General features: G+C 39.4%; 1 long non-coding RNA gene across 1 annotated transcript in view; it reads left to right on the top strand.

The window, feature by feature from the left end:
* LOC144617362 (uncharacterized) overlaps positions 1-21,321 on the top strand; it is a 244,820-nt gene that overhangs the window by 207,699 nt on the left and 15,800 nt on the right. The gene's annotated exons all lie outside the window — the stretch shown is intronic.

The following is a 21,321-nucleotide window of genomic DNA, read 5'->3' as shown; positions in this document are numbered from 1 at the left end:
AACAGACTACACACACACACACACACACACACACAAACACACACAGTAACAACAACAATGAAATGAATAGATCCACAGATATAGAGAAGAGCATTTGACAAAACCCAACAGCCTTTACTAATAGAAGTTTCCCAGAAAACAAGAAATGGAAGAGATATCTTTAATCTGATAAATGTCGTCTGTGAAGAGCTTTCAGCTAACATCATTCTTCATGGTGAAAAGAAAATGAATATTGTCTCTTAAGATCATGAGCAATGTAAGGATATTCATTCCCACCACTGCTATTTAACATTGCACTGGAGGAGGTCCCAGTCAGTCCAGTAAGGTAAGAAAAAGACTAAATGACAACATTATTGGAAAAGAAGTAGTAAAATGATCTTCATTTACAAAACCACAATGGTTTGTGTAAAATATCTTCTGGAATTTAAAACAAATAAGCCAATAAATCTAATACAGGAGGTTAGCAAGTTTGTAGGATATGAGATGAACATACAAAATCAATTGGTTTTCTGTGTACTAGCAATCAGTAATTGAAATACTGAAAATACCATTTACACTAGCATCAAAAATATTATTTAGAGATAAGAGAAAATATGTACAAGGCCTTTACACTGAAAAATAGGTAATATTGAGAGAAATTAAAGAAGCCTTAAAAGAATGAAGATGCCATCTTTGTAGATTACATGACTCAATATTGTTACCCTGTCATTTATCTTTAAATTGATGTGTAGTTTCAATATAATACCAATCAAAATCCCAGGAATTTTTGTAGGTTTATATTTGAACAGACTGATATTACATTCATATTGAAATGTCAAGTTTCCAGAATAGACAAAGCAGCATTATAAACAAAAGAATAAAGTTGGAATACTTTATACTACCTTTTATTAAGAATATAAATTAGCACATTTTGCAAACTTGTATAATGTTATCTAGTACTTTTGTAGTTGGGGAAGAAAACTAGTAAACTTGAAAAAAAAACCCGCGTATTCTGTGACTCAGTCTTTCCATTTTTAAGAGTATTCCTTATAAATCTGTATGTTTATATCCAAAAGAAATAAAATGCAAGAATATTCAAAGCAGTATTTTTCACATTTTCCAAAAACCAAAAAGAGGCCTTTTGTAGTAAAATGGATGAACGAATCACCATATCAATAAACCATAGAATGTTATACAGCAGTGAAAATTAATGAGCTAGTTCTATGTGCAACAATATGGCTGAAACTTACAATCTTAATAGTGAATGGAAAATAGCAAGTTACAGAAAATACATGCAAGTATAATTGCATTTATATAGCATTCAAAACAGGCAAAACTGGAGCATTTTGCTTGGGGATACATAAACAGGAACTAAACCTAAAGGAAAACAAGGACTTACTTATAATCAGTGTCAAGATAATGTTTACCCCAAAGGAGAGGGAATGGTAGGAGGAGACACAGGTGTGAGTTCTGGAATGTTGATAATACTCTTTCACCTGACTTATATTTCCATGAGTGTTGCTTACAGCTGTTTATTAAACAGCAAAACACACATTTTACACACTTGAATAGATGCATACATATATTATATTTTTAATAACAGAGTTTAGAAAACAAAAACAAAAAAACCCCACAAGTCTTTGTAAAACCTAGCAAGAGGTGTTTGGGTTCCTTTCCTGAGCCAGAAATTGTGGTTCTAAAGCCTAAGTATTAGTCTCTTATGAGATGTCATAGAGCCTAACAGCAAAGGATTGGGTTGGGGGATAGCATATGCATTTTTAAGCTTATTCCAGCATTACTCACGTGTGAAAAGTTAGCTTTCTGAAAATCTTCATTCCTGCTTCTTACACTCACCCCTACAATCTAAAAACTAAGGTCTCTAGACTGTGACTCACAAGCGTTAAGAGAAAATGTAGTGCCTCTTCGAGCTGGAGGTAAAGACTCATAACTTGAGTGTAACCAGTCATGATGGAACATTTCACCTACTCAGTGGAGCCTGCAGATTGTCCCTTCATGTGAACCGACAGCACCTCAGAGCACTGGATTGGTTCAGCAGTGAAGCAGGGAAAACTGTGTCGAAGTGAAAATAATCTGATACACAAAAATTCTCTAAATCGTTATAATGGTAGAGAAATGTTCTGGTTGGTGAAAAAGTAAGTCATTACTGGAGGTAAATGACTGAACTAAAGAAATTTGATTTCCCCTGGATTTTAACTTCATGGGTGACTGCCTGCAAGAAAACTCAATATATCTTTCAGACTTCTGCCTCTTTGCCAATTTGACTGAAATCAGCGTGTAAAATCCAAATGATTTCATTCACAAGAAACTAGGGAAAATATTGGAAGGGTCTATTTTTAATAAAAATTCAGAATTCCTTGAAGACTATGGTTTCTTTGTCAAATTAGTTAGTGGAATCATAAATATTTCAGTTTCTTATGCATGCGAAAAGGAATATTTGATCCCCAGCTAAAAGAGGTAAGTTTGAGATAAAGTTTATATAGTGAAACATCACCAGATGATGACATATAAGAGAACTGTGTCTGGTGACTTGAAAAGTGCTAGCTTCTACAATTAGAAAAAGTGATATAAAGGGAAAAACTAAGGGAAGTTTCCAGTATCCATTCTGGTTTTAATTTCAGTTCCAGGCTGGCAAAGTCATGGGTTTGTTGGATCCAGTGAAAAGATTCCTGTCTAGAAAGGATCATGGATCATTGGTGTCTCCATTGGTGCGCTCTGACTCAACATTCTAAAGGCACAGTCAGGATATTAGGTGAGATCTAGGCATGACTCCCTGACCTTTCTTCCAATGGGAAAGCAGTCCACAATTGCAGACTGGAAATGAAATGTGTGGAGAACTGCTCAATTAAAGAGTAAACTCCTTGGGGCGCCTGGGTGGCTCAGTCGGTTGGGTGGCCGACTTCGGCTCAGGTCACGATCTCACGGTCCGTGAGTTCGAGCCCCGCGTCGGGCTCTGTGCTGACAGCTCAGAGCCTGGAGCCTGCTTCAGATTCTATGTCTCCCTCTCTCTGACCCTACCCTGTTCATGCTCTGTCTCTCCCTGTCTCAAAAATAAATAAAACATTTAAAAAAAAAAAAAAAAAAAAAGAGTAAACTCCTTGAGGCTGTGGACCATTCCTTTCTTTCTTTCCACTGTTTCCTAACCAGACTTACACTTTCTAATACAGTGTTCCTGTGAATTATCCACTCAACAGTTATCAATTTGCTAACAAATAGGCAACTTGCTTATTGTGGGAGAAAGCAACAATATGGGATATAAGGGCTCTTTCCTGCAGTTTTTTGTTTTTTGTTTTTGAAAGAGAGAGGGTGCAAAATGAGCAAGGGGCAGAGAGAGAGTCCTACGATGGGCAGAGAGGGAGAGAAAGAGAGAGAGAGAGAGAGACAGAGAGAGAGAGAGAGAAACTGGGCTCACCTGAAGCGGGTCTCAGGCTCATCCCAAGTGGGACCCGAGTTCATCTGATGCAGGGCTCAAACTCATGAACCGTGAGGTCATTGCCTAAGCTGAAGTCAGATGCTTAACCGACTGAGTCACCAGGCTCCCCCTTTTTTCCTGCAGTTATTACATAGCTGACTCTATATAGATGTGAGAAGCTAGTCCTTCCATTTTAAACCATAAAAAAAGATATCTTGCGTATATTAGGCTTTACCTTAATCTAGTCAGGTGATCATGAAAAAATTACTACCAAGACTGCTTTAGTCCCCTATAAATACTGAATGGTTTTTGCATCTTCCTATAACACTTGGCCCAGATTTAAGAGAGTCAAGAAGAAAAACAGCACGTGGGGGGAAATCTGTTAGAGTACTTTTGCTATATCCCAACTTCAGTCGACTTAAATAAAAAAGCCCTTTACTGGCTTATCTAACTGCAATCTCAGAAATAGAACGGGCTTGGGGATGACCATAAGCTCGTGACTCTGGCTCTGTTTCTCTGCAATTTCCCTGGCTGTGTCCCCTTCTAAGTAATGATTACATCTTTATGCTGCTTCTCTCATCGAGAAAAATGCCTGTAGTGGTTCCTGGCTTCACAACCACATGCCACAATGTCCTGAGGAAGAAAGAAAATGTTCTTATCAAATACTTCCAAGCAAGTGTTTCAAGATCCACCTTGACTGGGTTGTTTGTATTACTTGTTCAACTCTGGACCAGTGATTGTGGATGGAGGGATGGAGTGGATTAATTAACACAAGCCAAGAAGGCTTAGCCCTGAAGTTGGGCGGAGTTAGTTTTCATCACGATTTCCTAAATGGGTAAGAGCAGAAGCCTGAACCAAAATTTAGATGTAGGTATCTAGGAAAGAAAAACATTATTTTGGGCAGGCAACAACAACAACAAAAAAGATAGAATAAGAAAGAAAGAAAGAAAGAAAGAAAGAAAGAAAGAAAGAAAGAAAGACAGGAAAGAAAGGAAGAAAGGAAGAAAAGGAAGGAAAGAAAGAAAGAAAGAAAGAAAGAAAGAAAGAAAGAAAGAAAGAAAGAGGTGCCTGAGTGGCTCAGTTAGTTAAGCATCAGACTTGATTTCCACTAGGGTTGTGGTCTCACAGTTTGTGGGATCAAGCCTGGCATTGGGCTCTGCACCAACAGCGTGGAGCCTGTGTGGGCTTCTCTCTCTCCCTTTCTCTGTGTTCACTCTCTAAATAAATAAATAAACATTAAAAAAACAAAGAAGGAAACCTCATAGCAATAGTTATCCACTTTGGCTACACATTAGAATCACCTGGAGCATTAGCAAATCTTTATGTTCCGACCAAAACGCTGGGCCAAATAAGTCATAATCTCTGGAGAGAAGGGAGAGGGCAGTAGTTCTTAAGCCTCCACAGTAGATTCCAGTGTGACTCCAATGAGACCATTGCATTGCATGGGGAGAGTTTATTATAGGAAGACAGAACTAATATCTGTCAGCTTCTCTCCTCATGTGGGGATTTTGAAGAGAGATGAGTTGGTTTTATTCCCCAAGCTCTGGCAGCTTAAAGCCACCTGAGCTGACAGTTGTATTTCCCCTTACAAAGTGGCTTACATATAGTGGAATTGTGCTTCTCTATCCTCACAATGAAAACACAAAGGTTACAACAGCGGCTAAATCCCACGTGGGAAGCACAGAGAAGGCCATTGTAAGCACTGCTTTTCCAGAGTGACAGAAAATAGAGGGGGATTACAGATGGGTTTAAAATACCATTTCCTTCCCACCACCATTAACTGTATTTGTAGAGTGTGCAACCCTGCGTCCAGCACGGTCAGCTGCAACATGGCTTTGTTCTGTTTTGTTCTCTGATTCTCATCACTGTCCTTTCATCCATTCTCTACTCATTTTCTCACTAGCTTTGCTGCTCTGGATTCTGTGGCTTCCCTGCTGAGAATTTAACAGAAGAATCAAGCTGAATTACAATGGAGAGAAACCAAAACCCCCTCAGACTTTCCTGCTTTTCTTTCTTCTTTTGGGGTGGGGAGAGTTGTTAAGTGGGATAAAAAAATGGAAAATAGATTTTTCGCTCTTGTTTGACTTATAAAACTGCGTGAGCTTCTTTTTGGAAAGTCTTCCTTCTCTTTCAATTCATTTTTAAAGAAAGAATACAACAAAAGAACAAAAGTTTGTGACAGAGGACACAATTTTTCAGAACGCCAGAGTCACTCAGACAGTAATTTTTAAAAGGCCCATACTAGAACATATTGTCATTAGAGCACTAGGAAAAGAGAAGGCCCTCAAAACTTCCAGAGAGTTAAAATGTTAAGTCTCAAGCAAAATATAGGGAATCAATGTGGCAATGGACTTCTCAACAGCAACTTTGGTAGCAGGAGGGTAATGTTCCTCCAAGTACCAGAGTAAACACTTTTCAAAATTATCCGTAAGTGTGAGGTATATCATAAGCCAGTGTGGAAGAACATAGAAAAAGTCAAATAGGGGCATCTGGGTGGCTCAGTTGTTTAAGTGGCTGACTCTTGATTTTGGCTCAGGTCATGATCCCAGGGTCATGGGATCAAGCCTCTCATTGGGCTCTGTGCTGAGCATGGAACCTGCTTAAGACTCTCTCTCTCTGTGTCTCTCTATCTCTCTCTCCCCTCTGCCCCCCTACTCTCTCATTCATGCTCTCTCCCTCTGTCAAAAAAAGAAAAGAAAGTCAAATAATTAGAAAGCAGAAAGAAGTTTAGTAGGTACAAAAGTTTAGTAAATTCACCTTGTTAATGGGTAAGGAAACCAGATCCCAGGAGCTCCAGGAATTTTCAGAAGTTTAAGGGTGTTTAGTGCTTTACCATTACCGAACTCAGCTGCTTCCTACTTATTGCTATGTTCTACTTTTCTGACTATCCAGTTACCTTTTCACTCCTCCTTTTATACCTGTTGATTTTTTAATGTGTTTTTTTCTTTTTTTTTTTTAACGTTTATTTATTTTTGAGACAGAGAGAGACAGAGCATGAACGGGGGAGGGGCAGAGAGAGAGGGAGACACAGAATCGGAAACAGGCTCTAGGCTCTGAGCCATCAGCCCAGAGCCTGACGCGGGGCTCGAACTCACGGACCGCGAGATCGCGACCTGAGCCGAAGTCGGACGCTTAACCGACTGAGCCACCCAGGCGCCCCTGTGTTTTTTTCTTATATGAATTTCCTGTCTTGTAAACATGCACTCGTTCAAATTCTTGAGAGATGAAACTTGATTTCTTCTACTTGTCTTTTCATGCCAAGAAACATTGTAGGTTGCTGAATAGCTTGTGGATTGATCAGGCTATGACCCCTTATTGTCAACTGAAGATGGTTGGAGCATGTAATACATTTAAAAATGTGGCAGATATAAGGGCACCTGGGTGGTTCAATCAGTTGAGCATCTGACTTTGGCTCAGGTTATGATCTTGCAATTCGTGAGTTTGAGCCCCACATCAGGGTCCATGCTGACAGCTCAGAGACTGGAGCCTGTTTCAGATTCTGTGTCTCCCTCTCTCTCTCTCTCTGCCCCTCCCCTACTCATGCTCTGTCTGTCTCTCTCTCTCTCATGTGCACTCTCAAAAATAAATAAACACTAAAAATATTTTTAATGTAGCAAATCTGTCTTGTGTTGCAAGGGCTATGAACAAGGCATTTTTACTTTGAGCAGTGATTCTTCATCAGTATCACCTGAGAGCTTATTAAACATCCAAGTCTACTCACTCAGATACTCTGAGGGTGAGTCTCAGCCATCTGTGTTTTCGCAAGCCCTGTGAGTGATTCTGATACACACTAGTGTTTGAAAACCACTGCCTTAGCAGGGGCAATTGCAATATTATTGAATATTTAGTTTACATAATCTCTCTGTATCTAAGATTTTCCAGTGGCAAGAGGCAATAACATTGCCTCTCTTTTTTTCCTGAAAATGTAATGGAATTTTGTATATTATCTTTTAGCCATGGTTTGTGTGTGGATAGAAGGCAGGTTTATAAGTAGATTAATGCACATTCTCTGATAAGACAACACCAATATACACAAAACTTCCAGCATATTCTATAATCATTCTAGGTAGCAATAAAAGTTTCCTTGAATACTCCCAGCTATGAGAAACTCATTCCTTTTGTTTTAGCTTTACTGACTCTCCCAGGCATAGATTCATACTCTTCTCACTAGAGCCATGCAGAATGGATTTAGATTTGACTCTCATTTATTGAGAATCTAGTATATGCCTTGTTATCTCTTTAAGATCTCCCAATTACTCTGTGTATTAGGCATATTTACACCCTTGCTGTGTGTAAGCCCTTAAAACATTCGTAGATTCCCTTAACACATCTCTTTCCAAACAAAACAACCCCATCGTTGTCAGTTGCTTCTTATATGATATGGTTTTAAAGGCTTTCAAAATTCTGGTTGCTTTCCCCAGATGCTCAGTTCCTCCTATTTCAATATTTAAATACTACACATGTAAGCAATGGTCTGACACATGTAGCATATTACTTCCTTTATTCTGGACACAGTATTCCTATTAGAGAAGCGTAAAATTATCCTCAGTTCCCAGCCATGTAACTGTGGCTCATATAAACTGATGTCATCATAGGTCTCCCCTGACATGATTTTTTTTTAACTGAAGTGTATTTTACATCTGTTCCTATTAAATATCATTTTGGTAGTTTTAGTCATCATTCCAATCTGTCATGATTTCTTTGAACTTTGATTCTATCCTCCTTTCTTTTTTATTAGCTATTCCTCCCATATGTCTATCATCTGCAGAGCTTATAATTGTGCTTTTATGTCTTTGTTCAAGTTGTTGGTAAAAATGTTGGGTAGAAAGATTCCCATAATAATGCACGTAATACTAATATTCTATATTTGCATGGTGCTAAAGCACTCACAAAGCATATTCATATACATGATCTCATTTGATACTATAATCCTGGATTGTAGGAAAAGCAACCTTTTTTGCTTTTCCTCTCATATTGTGAATAAAGAAATGATGCTAAGAGAACATAAGTAACGCCACTACCGGTAGAGAGTTAGTAGTATAACTTAAGTGTTTTAAAGGGGCTTTTGTATAAGAAGGCAACAGTAATCCAAACTTGGGGGGGAGGCTTGAGGAGTCATGGACAACTAGGAGCCAAAACGAAGGTGAAGATGCTGAGCCAGAGCCCAGACAACTATATCTGCAAAACCATGCTGGGCTTGTGAAAAGTTCCAGGAAACTGTGATCCTACCTTACATCCTTATGAGGTCCCACAAAAATACTTACAAGTTTTAAATACTACCAAACTGGAACGTGTATTTGCAAAACCGTTCCTTGCTTCTCTGGATGGTCACTGAGATAGAGCCAATTGCTGGGAAAGCATCCAAAGAGCCTGGCTACTGTCCTTTCTGGGGTATGCGATGGAGAGGTTAGAATTTGGAACTTGACTAAATGAAGATGTATCCAGGCAACACAAGCACATGAGGGTTTTGTATGAGAAATACTTTTGTGGGACTTCTTTTCTTTTTCTTTTTCTTCTTCTTCTTCTTTTTTTTTTTTTTTTTTTTTACTGTTGGTGATGACAAAACTGTGAAGCAGTGGAAAATGGATGGATCGGGCTATGGAGAGGAGGAACCATTGCATACAATATTGGGAAAGGCAGAGAAAAAGCAGCCAAAGATTATGACCAGAAAGTTGTACGAGAAATTTCAACATCATCCTCATATAAAACATATTGCTTGTCACTGACATCTACCAAAATCTATCTACAGCCAGATTCAGGAACAGCACGTCATAAAAGAAGCTCCTCAATGAAAGAAAGGAATTGTCTCAAACACAGCAAGCCTAGATCTGTGTCTCTTGTGTCAGAGAAGAAGAAACACATAGTGCCAGTTGTGAAATAATACTTGGTGTTCCTACCAATCCTGGTGTATAATTATTTGCTACATTTTGATTTATGGACTCTGCAAATAAAAGTACTGGCTCTAGAGTTATAACAAACAGTTCAGTTACATACGCAGATCATTACCCTGAAAAATTATCTCGAAAGGTGGCCTGGTTGGTAAGACTATCTAACATTTTATCCTTGATCTGCTTTCTTGTTTCATTGAAGAAGACAGCATTTGCAAACGAACTTATTTTTTACTGTTAGAAATTGCAGATGTCCTCCAACTCCGATCCATTAATTTAGATATACTATACATTTGAATTTACATGTAAGACCAAACATCTCTTTTGCTACCTTTAATATTACTTTGGATAATTATTGCAATGATTCTTCTTGTGATTACACATAACATGTGAAAGAATTATGTCAGAACCTTTCTCAATTTAGTTAATTTTCTGCACTTTATTTGTATTTGACTTTTTGAGACTTTAAAAGATGATCAGCCTGCATCTGTATAACTTTTATAAATAATTATAATTTATGGTCAAGTCAATATAATAAAACACCCTTTTTCTCAGCAAAAAAAAAAAAAAAAAGAGGCTTTTGTTCTAACCAGCTATGAATTTGAATCCCTCTAACTATATTACCATTAAGTCTTTATTCCTGCATCTATAATTAGTTTCATGAAGCAGGAAGAACTAACTCATTTTTCTGGAAGAAACAGAGTTAAAACAGGTGGGACACACCAAAGAGGAAAGCCCCTGTGCCAGCAGAAGTGATGGCAGAGGTAAATGGAAGCCAGATCGCCTCTGACTCTCCTGATGCAGCACAAGCAAGATGGGTCTGGAGAAGGGAAGTCAGGAAAGCTGATGAGGAGTCTGCTTCAGGGTGGGCAAAGAGACATGGTGCGTTTCTCCTCCAGTGAAATATCAGCTGCCATATATTCCTTGCTTGGAAGCTTCATCTGGAGATCTAAGAATGTATCTGACAAGGATTCTTGCTCATTGAATAAGTCATAGCTACCCATAAACATAACAGACTGGGTCACATCCCCTCTGATGGGAGCCTGACTTAGCCCGTTCCCAATCTTCTGAATCATCATTCTGATGCACGACAGTGAGGAGCACGTGTGCTTTAGCTACGCACAGCATAGCCACCTGCTTTCAAAAAATACGAATGGGGACAGGAAAGGGCCTGGGTATTGAAACATAATCCCATCCTTACCAGCTTAAAGTCATGGTGATAACCAAGGTACTGGAGAGACTAAGCGTATGTTGGGTGAAATTATAAAATATTATGAATATTTGACTCTTTTCAACCCCTGGGAATTTCGTATGGTTCACCCAATAACTTCTAGTTATACTGTGAAAAGTTTTTTTTTTTTTTTTTTTTTTTTAATATATGAAATTTACTGTCAAATTGGTTTCCATACAACACCCAGTGCTCATCCCAAAAGGTGCCCTCCTCAATACCCATCACCCACCCTGCCCTCCCTCCCACCCTGCCCTCCCTCCCACCCCCCATCAACCCTCAGTTTGTTCTCAGTTTTTAACAGTCTCTTATGCTTTTACTGTGAAAAGTTTTAAAAGAACCTGAATGCAGAATTCTACCTGAAGTGTTCAATATAGCTTTCTTCCTCTTAAAGGTCTTTTGAAAAAGAAATAATTTTAGCATGATTTTATTATTTCAGATGAACAATGTATTTGTTCACAAATAGGTTACCAAATCTATCAGATCACTAATTAGTGGGAAAATATCAAAGTAAATCCAAACAAACAAATATATATTGAGGATTTTCTATGTTCTGGGCATTATAGTAGGTGCTAGGGATAGAGAGGTGAGGGATATAAAATTCTTAACTCCAGGAGTTCCTAACCAAATTGAGGGGTCAGACAAAAACAAATTATAATATAATAAAATTATTTCAAGACGAAAATATGGAAATAGAGAGGACACTTTGCTGAGCCAGTAAGGGTAATAGAGAAAAGATAAGATGGCAACTGATCTGAGTTTCAAGGATAGAATGAGTTAGCCAGATAGACAAGAGGGATGAAAGACATTCCAGACCAGAAGAGTAATTTTACAAAGGCCAGAGGTATGGGGAAGGGGGACTGTTGGAAGAGGATGGAAAATTAAACAGAGACACACAATTTAGAAATGTTTTCTTTTACTAATGATATTACCTACTTGTAATGTTAATTCACTGTGTCCTAATGAAAATTTTAACGATCTTTAATTTTTTTAAGAGGAAACATCAACACTTCAATTATTTCCTTTTGATTTTTTTGTATATAATTTGTCTTTTAGATTTAAGAAACTAAGATGGTAAATTAAGGAAAAAGAAAAGGAAAGTTGTGCCTTGATTGAGTTATCTAACTTTATTTGCATATCTATGTACATTTTAAAATAGAGCACAATATCAAAACAAACAATAATATCCCTGCCATATTATTCAGAGGTATGATTACACAATTTAAAACTCAATTTTATTGTGCATACATGACGACTGGTTTTTGATTGCTCAGGTTTTTTTTTTCCCCAAACTCATAACAATTTCATCCTTCATCTTAAAGTTCTAAGGTTCAACTATATTTGAATTATCCATAAAAGAAATCATAAGTATTTTCTCTGTATGAAAATTTCCCCCACACTTCATAACCTGAAAATGACTAAAGCAATTTGTGCACCAAAAATGGAGGGGGGGACCTCTTTGTTCTCAGACAAGGGCAAAGGAGTTTGAGAATCAAAGGATAATTTCTTGAAAGAGAAGGTTGCACAGGTCAAAACAGAAGGTGATACTGAATGTTGTTTTGAAATGTTAACAATAGCATCCCTTCCTACTTGCCTTTCTGGTTACATGGTCTGAAATAAAACTGTCAGAGGCTAGCATCCCAGGGTCTCTCTGCAGACCCTCTTTAAGAGCCATAAAGACCCAGTGTTCTCCATCGACTCGCTTCTTCTTTAGAGTGAGAGAAACACACACGATGAAAGGAAGGTTAAAATCTAAGGCAGACAACAAGGAGGCAGCTGAAAGGGCTTGTTCACCCTGCAGTGTAATGTAAGATGTTGGTTCTGAGCTGGAAGTTATACTTTATCAGAGACCTCTGGTTGCCTAGAAGTTTGCAATCAAAGAGGAGTCGGAGTCTGATGTGGTTGCGAGTAAGTGGTGGTACCTCTGTTGCATCACTCCCTTGTGGTACAAGGCCGTACACAGGTGTATGTATTCAATTGGGAATCCCTGGGAAGTCCCCCAGCAGAAGGCTTCCAGTTGTGTTCTGTAGAGGCAGTCAAGTCCAAAGGGACCCAGGGTTCCTACTGTAAAGACAGTGTGACTGAGACTTGTGGCCTTTTATTGCCACTTCTGTTGTGTCCTTTGCCAGACAGTACCTGGCAAGCCATGTCAGCATACACAGAGTGTTTAACCAAAACACTATGTTGGAACAAAGGTGACTCCTTAAAAGGAAACCTGAGGTGTTACCTGGGTGACTCAATGATGTGTTGGCACAGTGGGCTGTTGGCACAGGAGGGCTCAGTGGGCTTAGGCCAGACTTCTGGTCCTGGTCTCCTCTCTGCTACTGACCTTGGGTGGACTCCTTCCACTGTGTTACCAGGTTCCCACTCATAAAGGGAGGGTTCCACATCAGACAGTCTCCAGGGGCCCTTGTGGCTCAAACTTCCATCTGTCCTATATTACCGTTCTCCTGGGTTTCCTCTGACCTAAGCACTTTTCACTCAAGCCAAGGTGCTCAACATCATCTGTTTTGCCAACCCAGGCAACTGTGATATCAGCTTCCATTTTCAGGATCTTTTATTCTCCCCATTTTATACATTAGAAAATAGATGCTCAGAGCAGTTGACTGACCCACAGTCACACAGCTCTAAGTGAAGAGCCACGATTCAACCACAGGCTTTGATTCAACTTCAGAACCCACATTCTTAATTATCACATACTGTGGCATGTTCCCAGGTGACTGCCTGGTGACTGTTTGCAATCAACATGATTGTCTTTGGTGCCTTAAATTGTTCTCCAAACTTTGGTAGAAAAAACACTCATTCTACTGAATGTTGATGGTTTTTCCTTGCAAAGGGGTTTCGTGATCAAATAAGTTTGACGTTGAGTAAAACAAATAGTTCCTTTTTAACTGCCCAAAAAAAAAAGCCCATAAAACAAACAAAAAAAAAAAAACCTTGAGGAAACCTCAAAGCCTAAACTGTTTATGAAATAGATTTGGTTAAAGGTCTGTAGACCTCCTAATCATAATATATGAAACAGTCTTATCTAGAAAAGGGGCCTGGATTTAAATGGGACCTTGCTTTGGTATTAATAACTGTGTATGTATTGAAAACCAGTTAACACATCTTGAAATGGGAGCTTGTGGTAAGAAAATGTAGCTAGCATTAGGAAGATATGGACACACTGTACTTTAGATACAATACACTGAAATATTAATAGACTCAAAACTAAGGTCGTAATAGATATCACAGTGAAGATGAATACAAGGACAGAAAAGGACCTGGTGAAGAAGAACCAGAGCTCATACATAGAATCACTGGTTCAAAGCTCGACATGACCTGGTGGGGAGAAATGCTACAGATTCAGCGTTAAGTACAGGGTCTAAGGTAATGAAACAGTACTTGAATAAGGCGGCTTATATTTTATAAATTTGACAATTTATTGCTAGTAAACTGATGGAACTAAATTAAATTGGAGCAGCTTTTCTTAAGTGAGAAACTCCTCTGTCTCATCACCCTTTGCTTACTTTTTGAATTGAGCCATTGAATGAAGAAGGCTAACACTTATCATAGATGAGGTCACAGTGCTGAGCAAAACTGAATAGTGACTCCCTGTCCACCAGGGGCCTCGATGCAAGAGTAAGAATAGTCAAACACCAAAGGGACACCAAAGAACACCCTTTACCTAGACCCCCCTTTTGGTAACAATATGCTGCTGCATTTGCTCTATCTCTGAAGATATTTTGTGTAGAAGAAAATTCAGATGTCACTGGATGCTTGAATGACTTCACTAAAAATCCAAGAGATGCTGCTGTGCCCATTCCCATTTCTTCACTTCCTTACTTTACCCCAAACCCAGGGCAGCCTTCTTTCTCCCTGCTGCACTGACAAGCTCTTTCCTCTCTGGCCACATAATGGAAACTGCCCTCTCACGAGTCAGCATCCCATCTTTATCCAAGGTTATTTCCTGAGTTTGTCTCCCTCTTTTCAGGCCCACTGTCCCATTATTGAGCTCTCTGCAATCTGAGTCCTGCTTCCACATTGTCTGCCTCTTTAGTGCCTTTTTCTTTCCCTCAGATCTCCACATGCTTGCTCAGTGTTCACCCCCAGCCCCCACAAACCTCTCTCCACCGGCTGCCCCTCCCATCTGGAAGCAGTCCTCCCCCAGTTACATTAGTATTAAAAAATATCCTCATTCAGTCCACACTTCTGACCGAGTGCTGCATCGTGTTTTCTCCCACTGGAAGCTGCACATATGCATTTTCTCATACCCAACCTTGGCCCAGATGGGGTCACCCTTCAATTCCTAATATTTTTAGAGAAAGGGAGGATTTCACTACAGTTATTAATCTGATATTCATGGCTTTTCAGCTGAAAATGTGGCTTTCTGTTGTCAAGGAGAAAAAGTATTGCTCAGTATTCTGGAAGCCAATAGCCTCCTCTTTCCTTCTCTGTGTTGAAATGTCAGGTGGAGTGTGAATTTTGACGAACGTGGCTGAAAGGAAGTAATGCACTGGGAAAGAGGGAACTGGATGCAGTTTGGGTTAGACTTTAACAAAAGCTACTAGCATCTTCACCATTTAAAATTCTTGGGGGATTGTTGGTCTCAGAGTAAAGTAACTTTCTTTTCCAGGACATATTTAAGAGGTTACTTTTTTCCTTTCATCCTCGGTACCTAAATGATGCAGTGAGAATATGACGTGCTATGAGATGTCCATTAAGTTGTTGTCTGTTCATCTGCTAGAATAGCTCTTTAAATTTAGGTTCTGATGGCCATCAGTTTACTTGCCTGCAAAATGGGGCCATTGAATCTGATTATTTCAGAGGTCTAATTCATTCATAAATGTGTGCATAACCATCCTGAGGCATGTTGGAGGATAGAGTCAGGAACTCTTTCTTGGAAGAGGAAATTGTCAAAATGAGACGAGGAGTATTTAACAGTCCTTGTGTCTACCTGGAATTATCCTACTGTAACAAAAAGAAGGCAAGTTATTACTTCCCACCCAAAATGATGCTGGGTGCTTCTGCCTTCTAAAGGAAATGGGATAAAATTATCTCTGTACTGTTCTTTTCCTCTCATGGAGATTGGTTGAGATGACAAGAGAGTAAGGAAATCTCAAAGTTTCTTCCAGTTCATTTGTGTTCCTTTGCGGGGGGGCCTGGAAGAATCTGTCGCTTGGCACTGTCCCCTAATGAATCTTTGGGCGTGCAATAGCAGGATCTGAGCCGGAGAGGTGGTGGAAAGCTGGGTTGCTGTGCTGACTAAAGTGAAAGAAGGTGTCCCTTCTGGGAGGCTGCAGGAAGAACCCCCAGAAGATAGTGAAGCACGGAAATGTTAGACAGCTAGGTGGTAGACTAAAGTGGACACCTTCACATCGGCACTTGAGGAAAAGTCTGCTCCATGAAAATGCTTTAAGTGAGGAGGTTTCAGTGAAAAGAAAAAACCTGCTAGAGGAAGTGAGACCTGAATAAGATCGCAGTTCTCAGGAAGATAGGACTCAAAACTGGAAGGAGTTATTTGCAAACATGTGTAACGTGAGTTTAGGAAATTTGGGATAGTGGGTCAAGAAACATAAAGAACATGTCTTATTTACCTAATTGTCTCTGGTTTCTAAAACTTACCACCCATGGGGCACACCTTACACATATGTTTTGTTGTTAGGCCTGAAAGTTGTAGGAACCCCTGCATATGTGACGATGTTTGCGTTTTAAATGTGTCCTAATCAACTGCAAGAGCTTCCCACTCCAGTTTGTAAATTATGAAGACTAATTCACCATAATCCGTGTAATATAGCACATTACAAAGGGAGACATTTAAATGTCATAACTTGTATCTGTAATGTAGACTTAGTCCCGTTTTACCGTCTTACTTTTTTCTAGCCATAAAGTTGGCGTCATTATAAATGTTCCAATCTAGCAGCACACCCTCATTTTTCTTTCCTTTTGAAACTTGGGAGCTGTTTCGGGTAAGAATCAATACTAGATGGGACTGTTGAATTACTTGATATCATAGCTTTTGAATGTAACACTTTTATTGAAAACATGTTCACAATGCTTTAGTACAGTACCTAGCACATAGTAATTGTGCAATAAGTATCAGGTATTGCCAATATTATTATCTTTGCACTTGTTACTGGATACCAAGGATGATCCTTTTTACAACTATTATCTTATTAGAACCAAACAGCACTTAATAGTGAATACTGTTATTCTGGTTTCATAGAAAGGGAGCCTGAGGTTCCAATAACCCAAGTATTACTTACTTTCCTATATTTTAATAAATAGAAAATGGCAAAGTGACTATTCAAGCCCTAAGCACCTGTTCCTTCCACAATACACATTTTTTTCAAAACTCAGGCTGCCTTTACTATAGGTGACATGATTATAGGTGGTACACAGAAAAACATTAAAAACAGTCAATAGGTTTAATTAATTTTAACATATCTAAGAAAGATATTGATGACCAGTAATAATAGATTTGGCAGTATAGCAGTGATTATAAAAATAGTCTTAAAATATTTTTGTCAGTGTAAAAATGCATGTTAAACTTAAAAAGATGTATTCGTAATAATACATCTCTGAAAAAAGTCACAAAAGAGGTATATTTGAATGGCTGAAATTTCGATATCACCACAGTGAATCACACTTCCTGGACTTGTCAAACTTCTCTCTTCAGGAGCTCACTGATGGCTTAGGGACTGGAACAATCCACCTACACACTCACACAACACATCTTATCTTAAAATATCACTAAAAATTTTGTCTAAGTTGCTATTGTAAAGAAAATATAATTTTAAAAGCAAGAAAAAGGTTCTTATATGCTTAACATTACCATTCTCTCTTTCCCCTCACTAGCTACTTCTTATACTCTTTGCTCAGCTACTGCCTCACTGTGATGGCTCCAGGCATCTGAGCAAGGTGGTTGTTTGAAACCTTAGGGACTTGATCCACTCCAAAAGTTAAATTTTGTTTAGGCCATCACTCTCTAGGAGGAACATCATGCCACAGTAGCATAGGTAAATACTTCCCCTGCCTTTATTTGTTTTCCTGCCTGTAGAAGGCACCTAGAGATCCCTACCTCCTGGCATTCATGGACTTCCCTTTCACGCAGGCTGGGCCCGGTGATTTGTTCTTATGGATGGAATCTGATTAAAGTGATAAGATGTCACTTCCATGATTAGATTACAAAAGATGTCCATCTTGCTGGACTCTCTCCCCTTTGACTTCTCCATTTGTACTCTGATGAAGCAAGCTGCCATGTTGGAGAGGTCCACATGACAAGCAATTGAGGCCAGCCTCTAGGCAAAAGCCTTCAAGGAACTGAGGCCATCAGTCCAACACCCATGGTGAATGGTAGCCTGCCAGTAATCATAATAGTGATCCTGGGGTGGATTCTTCTAGATATAATAGGCGGAGCCTGCACCTGGATTGCAGCCCATGGGAGGCCCTGAAGGAAAAGACCCAGCTGAACTGTGCCTGGATTCCTGACCTACAGAAACTTTGAGAAAATAATTGTCATTATTTCAAGCTACAGAGCTTGGGAGTAGCAATAGATAACTAACATACTGCCTTACTAAATTAGATTTTATAAAGGTCATATTGTGGCCCTTCTCTGTACCCATGGCTGTATTTTACTTACTTAGGGAGAATTTGTCATCAAATACATCTTACTGACCTTTAACTCCCTGCAAGATATTCCTCATCTCTAACCCCACCTCCAGTTATTTCTGGTGGAGAAATATCTGGTGGATATTTCTGGTGTGTTTTTTCTCTCACATTTTCTTATGAATAAGTCATATTAGCTACAGTGGGGTTTCTGTCTTTTCCTCCTATCTGTCCCAAGCCATCTGCTGCTGAGCTCTCTGTTACTTATAAAGCTGGGGAAGAATTTATCAGCCCTGCGTCCAGTAGGGAACAATTCAGCTGCTGCACTCCAGGAATTTCTATCCTCTCTGGGCAATGATATAGAGATTCTAGAGCCTTCTGATGTGTCAGGGCAGTACAGGAAAGGCTCTGGAGTCGATCAGCTGAAACAGTTCCAGTTTCTTGGCAGAAGGAAGAAACCCTATTTCTCCATTGTTTACTTTAAGCTTTTCTTCTTTTATTATATGAACATTTAAAGCTATAAATATTTTTTTAAATGTTTGTTTATTTTTGAAGGAGAGAGAGACAGAGCATGAGTGAGGGAGGGGCAGGGAGAGAAGGAAACACAGAATCTGAAGCAGACTCCAGGCTCTGAGTTGTCAGCACAGAGCCTGACGTGGGGCTTGAACTCACAAGCCGACCTGAGCCGAAGTCAGACGCTTAACCATCTGAGACACCCAGGCTCCCCAAAGCTATAAATATTCTTTTAAGACATATCAAAAGACATATCAAAAATTTTGAGGAGCTTTTTTCCTCTTTTTAGCTTCAGTTTCCTTTTTCTTTGTGATTCAGCTTAGTTTCTGTTACTATGTCTTCAAGTTCACTGTTTTCCTTATGTTGTGTCTAATTTCATGTTTAAGCCTATTTAGCGAATTTTTAATTTCAGGTATGGTGTTGTTTTAGCTTTGGGAAATTATTGATTTTCATATATCTTCCATTTCCATTTCTCTCTTCATTATGTTCATGTTTTCTTGCAAATCCTTGAACATATTTGTAATAGCTTTCTGAAAGTTCTTTTTTAATCCCAACACCTCTATTTTTTTCTGACTCTCTCCACTGACTGATTTTCTTCTGATTTATGGGTACATTTCATTGCTTCTTTCATACTAGTAACTTTTGAATGCCTACTAGCTAATATAGAAATTAAATTGCCAAGTTTCTGGATTCTGGTGACTTCTTTTAAAGAATGTTGGCATTTGTTTAGGCAGGCAGTTAAAATTATTTGCAAATCAGCTTGATCATTTTAAAGCTTACTTTAAGCTTAAGCCTTGTTTATTAGCTTAGACCTAGAGTATCCTTTAAGGCATATCTACCTCTACTATGAAAGCAGGACATTCTGGTGTCTCTACTGAATGCTCCAACAAGGACTCTCTCTGCTTGTTTGGAAATCAAATGTGTCCCAAACAGGTGTAATCTTTGGGAATTATTTAGATTATAACCCTTCAGTAGCTGTTCTTTTCTAGTGATTGTTCTTTGCCCAGTCATAGGAAGACCCTTTTATTTTTTTTTTTTAAGTAAAAAATCTTTTTAATGTTTATTTTTGAGAGAGGGAGAGTTTGAGCAGGGGAAGGGCAGAGAGGGAGACACAGAATCCAAAGCAGGTTCCAGGGTCCAGGCTGTCAGCACAGAGCCTGATGCAGGGCTCGAACTCATGAATCATGAGATCATAACCTGAACTGAAGTCAGATGCTCACCCTATTGAGCCACCCAGGTGCCCCAAGACTCTTTTAAAGTTATTGTCTACTAAGTCCAACACCTCTGGTTTTTTCTGACTCTATCTTCACTGACTGATTTTCTTCTGATTATGGGTACATTTTCTTGCTTCTTTCATCGTTAATTGAGATCCTTCCCTTCAGGGTATGAAATGATTCTAAGGGTCTTACTCAAAATATACCTTTTATGGAGCTAGCTCTGATTTGGGGAATATATATGTTTTTCATTTTCTAAGCCTGATCATGGTATCGGAAGAGAAGTGGCCCGGTGGCTTTTGTGTCACATTAGGACAGAAGGATTGAAAGGGCGGGCCTACGCCGGCCGACTCCATCTTGTTCTGTGTTCTCCACCTTGAGTGACTATGTCCCCGACATGACCCCTTTTCCGGGAAAACCACAGAAACCTCAGACCGCGCTTCCTCCCCTTGAGTAACTTCCCGCTCACCCGTTCAAACTTCCTGATCAAAACACGCCCAGAGACCTGCGTAACAGGACTCTGACCCTTCCCCAGCCAATCGGCTGAGGCCACAGCCATTACCTCACCAACTGCCCCTAGACCCCTATAAAACCTTTGTGCTTTTGAAACTCCCTCTCTCTCCCTGGTATCTCACCGCTGCGTCGGTGCAGGTAGGGGATTGAGCTCGAGCTAGCTCGAATAAAGGTTCTTTTGCTTTTGCATCGGACTCGGCTCCCTAGTGGTCTTTGGGGATCACGAATTCTGGGCATAACAGGATCTCTGTCAAGTGTGGTTTTGATGCCTTGGTTTAAACTGCTTGGTGCTAGCACAGAATCATTCACATTTACCTAGTAGTTTAAAGCCTTTTTTCTGGCATGGTTTAGAAGGGCAAATTGCTCTTTTCCATTCATACTTCCATTAACTTATACTTTTCTCCATTAGTAGAAAATTTTGTAGGAAAACAAGTAAACATGACCATGTAAATGGATAGAAACTGACTTATAGAAAGATCCATGTACGGGCGCCTGGGTGGCTCAGTCGATTAAGCATCTGACTCTTAGTTTTGGCTCAGGTGATAACCTCACAATTCTTGAGTTTTAGCCCTGTGTTGGGCTCTGTACTGGTACATTGAAGCCTGGTTGGGATTCTCTGTCTCCCTCTTGCTCTGCCCCTCCCCTGCTCGCTCTCTATCTCTCTCTCTCAAAATAAATAAACTTTATTATTTTTTTTCACATTTTTAAAATTTTTTATTTTTGAGACAGAGACAGAGCATGAGTGGGGGAGGGGCAGAGAGAGGGAGACACAGAATCCAAAGGCAGACTCCAGGCTCTGAGCCATTAGCACAGAGCCCGATGCATAGCTCAAACTCATCGACCTCAACATCATGACCTGAACTAAAGTCGGATGCTCAACTGACTGGGCCACCCTGGCGCCCCAAATAAATAAACTTTAAAAAAAAGAAAGATAAGACACAGAACAGATGAACATAAGGGAAGGGAAGC

This window comes from Panthera onca, chromosome C2 (genome assembly GCF_046562875.1).
Source record: "Panthera onca isolate mPanOnc1 chromosome C2, mPanOnc1 haplotype 2, whole genome shotgun sequence".
Lineage (NCBI taxonomy): Eukaryota > Metazoa > Chordata > Mammalia > Carnivora > Felidae > Panthera > Panthera onca.
The sequence above is the reverse complement of the archived record's forward strand: the minus strand, read 5'-3'. Positions and strand labels throughout refer to the sequence as shown.